Raw genomic sequence first — 14,222 nt, 5'->3', positions numbered from 1 at the left:
TTGAGCTCTCCGAGTCGCTACATTCCATTGTTACGCACCAATTTTTCAAAGGTTGTTGTAGGTAATGACTTTGTAAATAAGTCTGTCAAGTTATCCTTTGAACAAATTTGTTGTATATTGATGTCTCAATTTCTTCAAGATCACGAGTGTAGAAAAGTTTTGGTGAAATATGTTTTGTTTTATCTCCTTTAATATATTCTCCTTTGATTTGGGATATGCATGTTGTGTTGTCTTCGTATAATATCGTTGAAAGATTTTTACTAGAAGACAAACCACATGTTTCACGAATGTGCTGAGTCATTGATCTTAGTCATACACATTCTCGACTAGCCTCGTGAATTACAAGAATTTTAGCATGATTTGAGAAAGTGACTATTATAGTCTGTTCACCATGATATAACAATTGAATAGATAACCTGTTTGAGCTCTAGCTTTATGTGGATCAGATAAATATCCAGAATCTACATAACCAACTAGATCAAAAATTGATTTATTTGAATAAAACAAACTCTTGTAGATCGTTCCTCGAAGATAATGAAGTATATGCTTAATTTCGTTCCAATGTCTTTTTGTTGGAGAATAACTATAACTAGCTAATAAATTTACTGAGAATGCAATTTCTGATCTTGTATTATTGGCAAGATACATAAGTGCACCAATTGCACTTAGATATGGTACTTCAGAACTAAGTAATTCTTTGTTATCATCTCGAGATCAAAATATATCTTTCCTCACATCTAATGAACAAACTTCCATTGGAATATTCAATGGATGTGCTTTGTTCATATAAAATCTTTTTAAAATTTTTCCTGTATAAGTTGACTGATGAATAAATTGTTGGGTTTTATGCCCTAAAACTCGTAGATAGTGATGTAATTAAATGACTATCATTAATAAATAGTTATTAATATTTTTATCAATAAATAGTATTGATGTTTTATTTAATTTTGTCTTATTAACCCTAAAATCCAATCAACTAACATCCTAGGTTGTCGAATTGTATGTCGAGACATATAGGGATCAATGTTTAAAATACAGCCTAAAGGGTTTATAATATAGAGATAAGGTTGGATACCTTATCTTGATAACACTATAGATACTACTCATTTTGTATTCGATACAAACGTGGTGATTCAATGCATTCATGTAGGAGACACACAAGTGGGGATATCTTGTATAATGAGTTTGCATAAGATCGGACCGCGAAATAGTAACCACTAGATATAACTCCGTTGATTAGCTAGATTTCTATTTCAATAGGATGACTTAGGCAACTTAGTCTTGCTCTTGAGTATATAATGAACTCCTGTTCAAGAGGGATTGTCCTTTGATTTGTATGGGTGAGAGTGACCAGTTCACCATCTACCATTTTGGGGATAAGATCGAGTGGGTAGCTGGGAACATAATCATACAAGATAGATTACACTCCTTCCCGACTTCAAGGTAAGTAGATGAGTGTTCCCTTAAGTGGTGTCTTCGAGACTTGGACAAAGGGCCTTACCCTTTCACTGGCCCAAAAGGAGTTTCTGTTTAATGGTTGGACCATAAATAGGTTGTTCCATAGAGGAGCACTGATACTTAAAGATGTAGAGGTAACCTAGGGGTAAACAGTAATTTGACCCAACTAGTGTTACAAACACTCTTGAAGGACTAACTTGTTGTTATTGGTCTATATCCGTGGACACAGAAACATGTCTGTAGTGATAATGCAGTTGTGGTTCTTTAGTGGAGTGTACTCACAATTAACGAATATTGATTAATTTGGTTATTGAGTTTAGCCAATTAATCTCACATCGTTGGAGCTTTTAATTTGAGGTCCATTAGGCCCCTTCCTAGCTTGTAAAAGGTATTGAGATTTGTCATTAAATTGAATTTGAAATGTTCAAATTCAAAATTGAGATTTTTTTAATGTATGTTGATACATTTTAATATAAAGTTTAATTTTAAACTTTGATATTATTTTTTAACGAAATATTTGAGAGGAATTTAAATATTAATTTAATATGAATAAGATTCATATTGAAAACTATAGGTTAAAAATAATGTACATTGGATGTGCATTAAAACTATAGATTAAATGAGAGAAATGTTTTCGAATATGATTCAAATGGGAAATTAAATTAAATATGTGATATTTAATTGGATGATTAATTAATTAAAGAATTAATTAATTATTTTATTTAATTTAATTTTTAATTTAATTAAATTGATTAAATCAAAACTCTAGGTAAAATTTAATTTACATTAGATGCACATTAAAACTATAGGTTGTGTGGGAGGAAATTATTTAAATATGATTTAAATGAATATTTAATTAAATATGACTTAATTAATAAATTGAACTAAATTGAATTGAATTTTATTTAATTTAAATTAAACAAATTAACTCCCTGTTTTAAGGAAGTTACGAGAAAACATGGGATCAATTCCACATTTTTCTCTTCCTCTCTCACCATCCCTCTCTCCCTAACAAAAGGATTTTGTTTTGTCGAGGCAGTATGTGTTGGGATTGGTATTCTAATTCTCCTAGTGATCTCGTAGTTTGTAAACATTTTGTACACATTGTTATTAATAAAATAAAGGTTATTTTATTTGCATTTACTCATATCCAATAAACTAAGATCCGTGGTTATTTTATTTAACTTGAGCATGTATACGAGATATACAAGTGGATCATGCTTTAAGTAATAACATAAATGGCCTGTAGTATAAGGATAAAGGAGGGATACCATATCCTGGTGACACTACAGATACGACCCGCTTTGTAGATATTTACAAGTGTTGTAGAGTGCTACAAATGGTCTGATCCTGACCATTCATGTGGAAACATGCAAGCGAAAGTACCTTATACAAAGAGTTTGTATAAGACCGGACCACGAAATGATTAGTCTTTTTATATAACGTCGTTGATAATTGAGACTTACATTTCACTAAAATGACCATAGGTGACATGACCTTAATCCTGAGTGAGTTGGGAACACCTGCCTATGAGGGCAGTCCTTTGATTTGTATGGGTGAGAGTAGCTAGATTGCCAACTCAATAAACCTACCATTTTGGAGATTCGTCTAACTGGGGAGCTGGGAACACAATTACATGAGACGGAATTCACTCCTTCTCCGATGTAGGGGTAAGTAGATAAATTGCTCCCTTAAGGGCTGATTCTGGGGCTTGAACATAATGGCCACACCCTCTCCTAGCCCGAGAGGGACTTGGTCATAGTTGGACTATGACTTATTGTTCATTAGAGGAATCAGTCGTACTTAAAGAGTTAGATGTAACTACAAGGGCAAAACGGTAATTTTGGTCCAACTATGCTTATGAGCAATTTGTGAAAGGTCATTGCACTGTTGATTGTTATATTTAATGGACACAGAAATTTATCTATAGTGCGAAGAATGTACCTGTCGGTTTTTAGTAGAGTGACTGACAGTTAACAGATGTTGGATAATTTAATTAAAGATTTTAATTAATTATCCGAGTACCATTAGAGTTTCAATCTACAGGTTCATAAGGTCCCCTCTATAGCTCAATAAGGATTTAATTGAGAATTATTTTTGGATTAATTTGAAGTGTTCAAATTAATTGAGGGAATTAATTATATATAATATAATGAATTAAATTAACTATATATGAGATATAATTAATAAATGTATTTGATACATTATAATATAAGGTGAATATGATTCAAATACTAATTATATGAATGAGATTTATGTAACTAAATTTAATATAAATATGATTTATATTAAATACCATAAATCAGTTGAGAGGAATTAAATATTTGAATATGATTTAAATAATAATCATATGAATGAGATTCATAGTAAATTTAATATAAATGTGATTTATATTAAATGTCATATATTGTTGAGAGAAAATACATCTATAGGCTATAGTATATTTGATACAATATGTGACTATAGATTATGTGTTATATAACATATAGTTTATATACAGATAATAAAGTTGTTGTTATATGTATAATTATTATTAATTTAATTTTATTAAATTAATATTAATTAATTAGAGGGAGGAAGTTACAAATCCTTCCCTTTAATTTCTCTTAGCCATATACATGGGTTGTGTGAAAGAAGTAGTGGATGAGATTCTCATCTTCTTCCTGAAAAAACTGAGAGAAAAAGTTCTCTTTGGGAAAAACTTAGAAGAAAAGTTCTTTTCCTCCCTTTCCATCTCCTTCCCTCTTCCAAGGATTCAAGTAAAGCCCATAATTCTTGTTTGAATTATTTGTCCCAAGAGAATACAGAGTGTTCTCAAGTGATGGTGTCCCTTTTGGAGAAGGAGATTCGTTCGTGGCTTGTTCGAATGATTCTTGAAGGATAGTCTTCAAAGGTAAAGATTTTTTAAACCCCAAATTTTCCTTTATTAAAGCATGCTATAGTTTATGTAAATGCATATCTTGTTCTTGTTTTATTGTAAAACTTATATTCAATAAAAAATGGAAATTGGGTCGATCTTTCTTCCACTCATGGTTTTCCTCAGTTCGAGATTCTTTCACCTTCAATATCAAGAGCAACATTATATGCAAAAATATTATCAATAACTACATGAGTCGGTTTCCATCTTTTTCCTGTCATGACATATTTATTGAAATCTCATTATTATCTTTAGGTATTTCACCTTCCTCATTAGTCATGTCATGAATTTCTTCATGGGTATTTATATCCTCAACCAGGTCTTCTTGACTAGTAACTATTTTTCTTTTTCGAGGATTTTTATCTTTGGAACTCACTGGTCTATCACGCTTTTGGCGTGTTCCAGATTCATTAGTGACAACTTATTGTGTTGGGATATCAATTTTCAATAGAACATTTACAGCTGATAAATGTGATTTAATTACTTTCTTTGCATCTATAAATGTATTTAGTAACTGATTTGCTATATTTTGTAAATGAATTATCTTCTAAACTTCAAGTTCACATTGATCTGTACGGAGATCTAAGTGAGACAATAACAATGCATTCCATGTAATTTCTTTTTACAACTTCTTAATTCCTCCCCCTAATGTTGAAAATTTTGTCTCGTTAAAATGACAATCAACAAATCGTGCAGTAAATACATCACCCTCAAGGGTTCAAGATATTTAATAATTGATAGGGAATCATATCCAACATATATTTCTATCATCATTTGAGGACTCATCTTAGTACGTTGTGGTGGAGCAATTGAAATATATATTGCACATCTAAAAATTCTCAGATGGAAAATATTTGGCTCATGGCCATAGCTAATTGTAATGGCGAGTACTTATGATAAGATACTGGCCTAATACGTACAAGTGACGCTGCATGCAAAATGGCATGTCTTTATGTAGATGTAGGAAGCTTAGCCCTTATAAGCAATGGTCTAGCAATTAACTGCAAATGTTTTATGAATGATTCTGTTAAACCATTTTGTATATGAACATGAGCTACAGAATGTTCAACACTTATCCCAATTGACATACAATAATTATAAAAAACTTGGGATGTAAATTCACTAGCATTATTAAGACGACATGTCTTAATTATATAATCAGGAAATTATGCTCTTAACTTAATTATTTGAGCAAGTAATCTTGCAAATGCAAGATTTCGACTTGATAATAAGTACATGTGTGACCATCTACTGGATGCATATATTAATACCATAAAATATCTAAATGGTTCACTTGGTGGGTTGATAAGTCCACATATATCACCATGAATTTGTTCTAGGAATGGAAGCAATTCAGTCCTCACTTTAACTAGTGATGGTGTAATGATTAGTTTGCTTTAAGAGCAAGCATCACATGATAATTTATTAGATTGAAGAATCTTCTGGCTTTTCAATGGATGTTCATTTTAAATTCTCAATAATTCTTCTCATCATTATAAACCCTGGATGACCTAATCTGTCATGCCAAAATTATAAATATGTTTGAATTCATGAACTTTAGGTTCATCGTTGCATATGTTTCAATTACTCGTATACGAGTATAATATAATCCAGAAGATAAAGCAGACAACTCTTCCCGTATATATTTTTCATATGAGACAGTAGATATGATATAAAGATACTCCATATTATTCTTTCTATCAGTCTCAATATGATAACCATTGCAATATATATCTTTAAAATTAAGTAGATTTCTCTTTGATTAACTAGAGAACAATGCATTGTCAATTGTAAATTTTGTTCTTCTAGACAAAATAATATTTGTCTTTTCAAATCCTTCAATTAGGTTTGTAAAACCTGATATTGTATTCATTTTTGCTTCTAGCATTGTCAGTTTGAAAAAATATTTTCTACTTTTAAGTATTGTATGTGTAGTTGCACTGTCTGTCAGACATAGATATTATTTACTCATTTTTTAGTCATCCAACATATGAAAATGATATAAGTTTCTTCATTAAAAGAAAACAATTACAATAAGGAAAACAATATTTGGAATATACAAAGGTCAACATCTACTAAGAGGAAAAAAACATAGAGATTAATAAATAAAAACAACATTAAGTTTAGATATTTTCAAAGTGAAAGGAAACACTTGATGTTCCATCAATTTTGTTGATTTTCTCTTCATAAGATTCAAAGAAAAATTAGTCATTTGGGATGGGTCAAATATGTCATTATTTTGGTATGCAAAATTTGCTTCCACATTTTTCTCTTTTTTTTTAGGGATGCTTGATAGAGATCAACTAAGTGTTTTGACGTACGACAGATCGTGACCAATGCCTAGTCATTCTGCATCTGAAGCATTTATTGTTAACACTTTTTGAACCCTTATCTTGTGGAGTTTTTCCTTTGTGATCATCATTCTGTATGGTTCTTTTAAAATTTGAATGTTTAGAATGACTACTACGAAAATAATTATTATTTCTTCCTCTGCCACGGTCACGACCTCAACCACAATTATTATTAAAATTCACAGTATTCACTTCAGGGAATGGTGTCATCTCGGTTGGTCGAGATTCATGATTTTTCATTAATAACTCGTTATTTTATTCGGCCATGAGAAGACATGAAATTAGTTTAGAATATTGTTTAAAACCCTTCTCTTGATATTGTTATTGCAGGAGCATATTTGAGACATGAAATGTAGAAAATATCTTCTCTAACATATCAGAATCAGTAATTTCTCTATGCATAACAACAATTTCGAACTGATTTAAATAATGCAGAGTTGTAATCACTTACTAATTTTATAATCTTGTAACCCACATCCACTCATAACGACCTTTATGTTTTTGTTTTTTTTATGATCATACCTCTCTTTCAAAAATTTTCACAAGATACGGGGATTTTTTATTGTATGATACTCAGTTTTCAATCCCTTGTGGAGATGGTGATGAAAGAAAATCATAGCTTTTGCTTTGTCCTGACTGGATGTCGTATTTTCTTCTTTAATAATCTCTCCAAGATTCATAGCATCCAAGTGGATTTCGGCATCAAATACCCATGACAAATAATTATTGTCGTTAATATCAAGAGCTTCAAATCCTAATTTTGTGAGATTTTTCATGGCAACACTATCATAAAATATTGTATTTATATTATAAATTTAATAAATATTAAATATGTAAAATAACATAAATTTATTAATTATAACGAAGAGAAAAAAACCAACCTACCTTTATGACCTACCTTTAGCGGAAAAAATGATAGGAGCTTGTGCTGATAACGTATTGTGAAATTGGGGAGCACAATGGAACATTGTTATGGAGAAAATATAATATAATAATAAATAAATAACAAAAGAATATAAAACAATATAAATATATATAGATATAAAATAAAGAAATAAAGAAAATAAGAAAGTCATGAAATCATGAAATTTTCACTAAAATTTTTCTCCAAAAGTTTTGGATTTCTCACTAATCTTCACTATTCTACAAAATGCATAAATGACCACTATTTACAAGAGAATTGACAGGTAGAATGTGATTATTAGGACCTAACCATGTATAAATTTGTGACACTTGGGGTATCATGTTTAAAGGACACATGGTTCTTTTTGGGATGGACTCTATCTTCTATAATATTTATAATAATTTCCACCCTTATACTTTAGAGTTACTTTAATTTTATATATCCATTATACTTTTAAATTTTCAATTTTAGTAAATGAATGAAATATTTACAATTTTCATACAAGAAAATACTAGTTTATAAAATTTATAATGAAAATACAACCAATGATATTTTTTTAAACAAAAATCAACAATAAACTAATAATAGAGACTAAATTTAAGATTTATTGATGTAAAGAGACTAACATTAAATATTTGAAAATATATAAACTAAAATCAAACAAAGAAAAGAATTTTTTTAAAAAGAATTGAACAAACTCCAATATATGAGCACTGAAATAATATTTTAACTTAAGGTCATGTTTACTCCCCTGTAAACGTAACCATAATGGTAACTGAAAAATGGGCCACATTTTATTACATTTGTTGTTGTTACCTAATCATAATAAACTGCAAGGCCCATTACAAAATTCCTAATCAACAAATATAGATTCGATTGTGGAGCTCGGGGTGATCAATTTAATTGCGCTTGAAAATTATGTAGGACTCACCGTTTTGTCTTCAATATATGCCATCATTTACCATTCCATTCGTTTGGATTGAGCGGTAACGATCCGTCCATAAAAATCATTTTATTATTCTTTTTTTTTGTACGATTATTGATGATACCGATACGTATGATCGATAACGATTTGTTTTGAAATTGTTCAACTAAGAAATTAAAGGATTAATGAAGAGATATGAGACTTTGAACTTGCCTGAACAACGTCACGTAGTCGATCTGCCACCAATATCGTCTTTAATCATACATAATTCGTCAGTATAATGCTATGTCCTTGAGAATATCGATAACCTTTCCCACGTGGAAGTAAAACATAGGAATTAGTTATGATAGAAAATCTTGGTTTCTAGAATTTTATGGACTTTCATTTTATGATTTCATTTCCATGTGGAATGAAGAGTTAGTTTTGTGGTTAGGGATCGCAAAATTCTTCGCAAGATCGGGTCATAAAATTTAAATCAATCCAATTTTATAATGTTATGAGAAATCCATAAAATTTTCATTTTAATATCAATTTTATATTGTTATGATAAATCTATAAAATTTTCTAAACGTAGAAGGCATTTTAGTAATATTATGTTATTCATTTTTTATCCGTGCAATGTAAATAGTCTCAATCGTAATTAGATTACGTTTGCGAAATGAATAAATAAACATGATCAAAAGCATTACGGATTAAAGTGACCTAATAAATCAATGGTAATTTGAAAAGTGAGTTTCATTTTATTACGTTTGGTTTTGTTTATATATGCATTGTACCCGTACTGACATCTAGAGTCCACTTCTAAATCTGTAATAAAAAAATACAAATTAATTTACAAATCAAGGGTACTCAATTTAATTATATTTGGAAATTATACTGATATCATTGAAGAGGTTATGAGTTTTTCATATAAATAGAAAAATCCCAAACAACATATATTTTATAGCAAAAAAAAAAATTAAAAATATAAAACACTTTTTAAACTTTTTACCAGTAAATATTTTTAAATATTTTTTTATATTTAAAAGCCGCATTGTTAAATATGGTCAAAATTGTAAGGAAAACTCCTTAACGGCAGCCAGCAAGACCACGCGCGTCACCAACGCTTTTGCGTGTACTACACACACGGTACATAAATCTTCAATTCTCTCGAAAATAAAATTCCTTTTTTAAGGATGTCGTGGCACTACACACTCATTCTAAATTCATATAAATAATGAGAAAAACTATTTGATTAAATTTAATTGTGTATAGACTAAGGTCCGAAATATGATGTCAATGGAAATATCAAGATTCTGATTTTATAGAAATATCGAAATTTTGAGGCAAAATATGTAAATTAATGGAATGATAAAAATTGTTATAATTGGTTAATGAAACTTCTATTTTTAATCACAATTTCTATAAATTAAGATAACATTTAGATGACTATTGTGCATAATATGTTTGTGTAAATGTTGATGCGCGAGCAAAAATTTAAAAAAGAAATGAGAAATAATTACAAAATAATATAAAACTTAGGAGTATTTTGAGGTAAAATGAATGAAAATTATGAAAATTTTGGATGGTTAAAAAAAAAACTCACATCAATTTAATTTTGAGGTGAAGCGATGTGAAAATTTGAAAAAAAATAAATAAATGAGGTTAAAAATAAATATATGTTATTTTTTGTGGTTTTTTTAAATTCAATTTCTTTATAAATGAAAGGTAAAAGTTGAGAAAAGTTGGAAATTAAAAAAGTAACAAGTAAAAAAGATTTAATCCTTTGTAAAAAATGTAATTGACGTGTGAAACTACTTGTGTGTAATTAGGTCTATAAAATTAAAAAACTTGAACTGAAGTATCATAGCTATTTAAAAAAATTGAAATTCCTCCAAACGTACTCAAAATCTCGAAATTTCGTAAAATTGGGGGAAACGGAACTTCCCCATCAAAATTTGGATGGAAATTTCAAACCATAATATGAACTCAATTTCTTTCCTCAAAAGGTATTAAATTGCTTAAAAAGGAAACAAACCTCAATTTAAGGTCTAAGGCTCAAAAACAAAACAAATAAATAAATAAATAAAAATAAAAATAAAAATAAAATAAAGAGTATGGTACTTCCTCTATTCATCCTACCATTTTGCATTCAAAAATATTTTCTTCAAATTTTTATATAAAAATGATAAAAAAAGAATATATTTTGTACCAAATAGTATTATTGGTTTGAGGCTACAAAGTATTTTACAATGCTTTGTAAATTTTTAGTATATAAAAATTATGACTTTATGTATTTCTCCATTAAAATAAATTTGTAGTGTTTACAATTGGCACATTTTTAGATATGATAGTTTTGAGAAAAATTATATTGACATTACCATTGAAAAATAAAACTCAATTGTATAGTTTATATGAAAATTAGTCTTCCTCATCCTATAAAATGGTGAAACATAGCCTTGTGAACTATTCTTCTATTGTTATTATTTTTAGATACTCCCTATTTGATTCAATATGTAATTAGCTTTGTTAACATTTTGTAATATTTATTATGTTTATATAATCAACGGGAACAAAAATCGTGTTATTATATCACTTTCTTGATAATATCTGAAATGTTTGAGTATCTTTCATTTCAGTTACTTTTTGTTTTGCTCGTCCTGATTGGATTTGTATTGCTCATACTCTTGCTGGTAGGGATGGTTTACGTTACGTATTTTCTTCACTTGGTCATGTAATTTCCTGATTGGTTATTATCCTCCTGTAAGTCAGATGTTCGTTTGTTCTCCTCCTCCCGGATTTTGGCAGGTTCATAAGTTGTAAATTTTTGTTTCTCTAGAACAAATGATTACTATTATATTTTTTTTAGATATATCGAACATTTAACAATTAAAAAGTTTAAAATAGTTGTTTGACTTGTTAATAATCGACGGTCATTTAATATTTTTGTATGACTTACGAAATCAAAATTAACAAAAAAAAAAAAAAAACAAAACAGATAAATTAATAACATCTGTCATTTATCACACGTGTCTTTCTAAATTGATACATCGATGAAATACAGATAATACAATAAATAGAAAACGACCAATTACGACTACCAACATATCTTGATTATCATTATTAATAATAAAATTTATTAAGATAGACTATTTATATAGACTTTATAACATATTTCAAAAAAATGACTTTAGGCCATTGTCTTTGATCAATCAATTGGTTGAGTTTCATGTTCAATTAACTATTTAAAAATAGAGAAAATAGTTTTTTTTTTCTTTTAATGCAAACGACTTTAGATTACACTATGCAATTTAATAAATGAAATTATAAACAATGTGCAATTTAATAAATGAAATTATGAACTATAAATATTTCAAATAAATGTTTTAAAATGAAAAAAAAAATGAAATGAGAGCTTTAGGTCTCCCCCTTAGATTATTGAGATTAAGATGTACCAACTAAAATTCCAATACATACCACCTACAAAATCTAATATTAAATTTGTTTAATTTATATACTTCAAATAAATTAGTTGTGTTCATATATAAATATATAACCTATGATAATGACAAAAAAATATTTTTTTTTCTAATTTTTGTTTTTTAAACATGGCTGCATTGGGCACAAAGTCAAATTACCTAGAAATTAAGGCTTTCATAAAAACCATATGGCAATATTAGTAGTAATTAACAATAAATAATGCTTATCACACATAATAATAAAATTGTCACACTTGTGGACAATTCATATATCATCTAATATTAAATTTTCTTTGATTAGATATTTCAAATAAAGTTGGTTGCATTCACTTAGAATTAACTTAGGTTAATGACATTAATATAAAAATTTTCAAAAATTTATTTTGTAACGACGTCTCGATTTGTCACAAAGTCAAATTACCTCAAATTTAAAATGTTTGCAAAAATTATATGATAATATTGGAAGAAATTGAAACAATGTGTGTCGTGTTATTGAACTAATGTCATACTTATAGGGACGGAAGATTAAAATTGAATAAATTTTATAACAAAGTTTTAAAAATGACAAAATTAGGGACCAGTCGAACCTAGTTTAGTAATTAATAAGAACATATCTTACTAATAAGACAACATGATTATTTAAAGAAATATATATATATATATATATTATTTCATTTTTTCAATTTGAACGAATATATCATTTCATGGACCAAAATCGACTGCTCGATTTTCCAATTCAACCACTAAAAAACGACTGTTTTTTTTCGTAATATAATAATTCAAAATTATTAATGCACAATAATGGAGTGCATGGATCTAATTAATTAATTATTAGTATATGATTAAAGATGTATTTAGATTAATTTTTCAAGTGTTTAATTTTGAAAACAAATTATTTTGAAAAAATTGAAGTATTTGGTAACCATTCAAAATAGTTTATATTTTAACTATATTTTATAAAAGAGTTTAAATAAAAATGAATCTTTTAAAAAATATATTGTTTTCTAGTCAATTCAAATATGTCTTAAATTGAACTAATAAGTTAATTTGAAACGAATGATTAATGCTTTAAATTGAACTCACAAAGAAAAAAAAAACTTAATATAAGGTTTAAATTGTATATATATACACACACATTTATATATAAAAATATTTAGAGCAAATATCAATTTATACCCCTAAATTTTTGGTGATGTATCAATTTAAACCTTAAATTAATAAATGTATCCATTTAAACTTTAAACTTTGGGGATTGTATCAATTTAAACCCTAAACTTTCATAAATATATCAACTTAAACTCTCCATGATGTTTTATTTGGATACACTTATGAATGTTGAGGGTTTAAACTAATGCATTTATGAAAGTTTATGGTTTAAATTGATATACATATGAAAGTTCAGAGTTTATATTGATATAATTAGTTATTAGTTTGGGATTTAAATTGATACAAATCCCAAAGTTCGAGGTTTAAATTGATACAATCCTCAAAGTTTGAGGTTTAAATTGATACAATTCTTAGTTTAGGGTCTAGATTGATATAATCTCCAAAATTTAAGGGTATAAATTGATATTTGCCTAAATATTTAAATGGCTGAATCACAAATCTTAAGATAAAGAGGTTAAAGTGCAAATTTGGTCCGGATTATTTAGTTATGAGATTTTAACAAACACTAAATTCTATTTTTTTTAAAAAAAAATTATTGTAATTAGATTCCAACTTTCTACCAATCATAGAGAAAATATTGAAGAAACTAATTTTCCATTTTTACAATGTGATGGAATGACATGGAGATTATATATATATATATATATATTCTAAACAAACAATCCTATTCCCTATGCACAAAAGACAAGCCATTTGGGAAGGTTAACTTGATAATATTAGAGGTGAAAACGGTTGGATTTGGTGCGGAGAGATTATCAAAATTAGGGGTAGAAACGGTTTGGTTTAGTTCAGTTTGATGGTCAAATTGAACCAATTCATTAGTTCGAATTGAACCGAACTGAACTGAATCACATGATTTGGTTTTGGCATTTAAAAAAAATCTATGTTATATTTTTTAATTAAAAACGATTCGGTTCAGTTTGGTTTTAAATTCGGTTTTGTTCTTTAAATTAAAACCGGTTCAGTTTTAAATTCTGTTTTACTCTTTTCTTAATATATATACTAGTTAAAAAAGATTCGATTCAGTTTCAAAATTTCTTCA

This window comes from Benincasa hispida, chromosome 10 (assembly GCF_027475165.1).
Source record: "Benincasa hispida cultivar pf3 chromosome 10, pf3_genome.v1.1, whole genome shotgun sequence".
NCBI classification, from domain to species: Eukaryota; Viridiplantae; Streptophyta; class Magnoliopsida; order Cucurbitales; family Cucurbitaceae; genus Benincasa; species Benincasa hispida.
Note: the sequence above shows the minus strand (reverse complement) of the source record.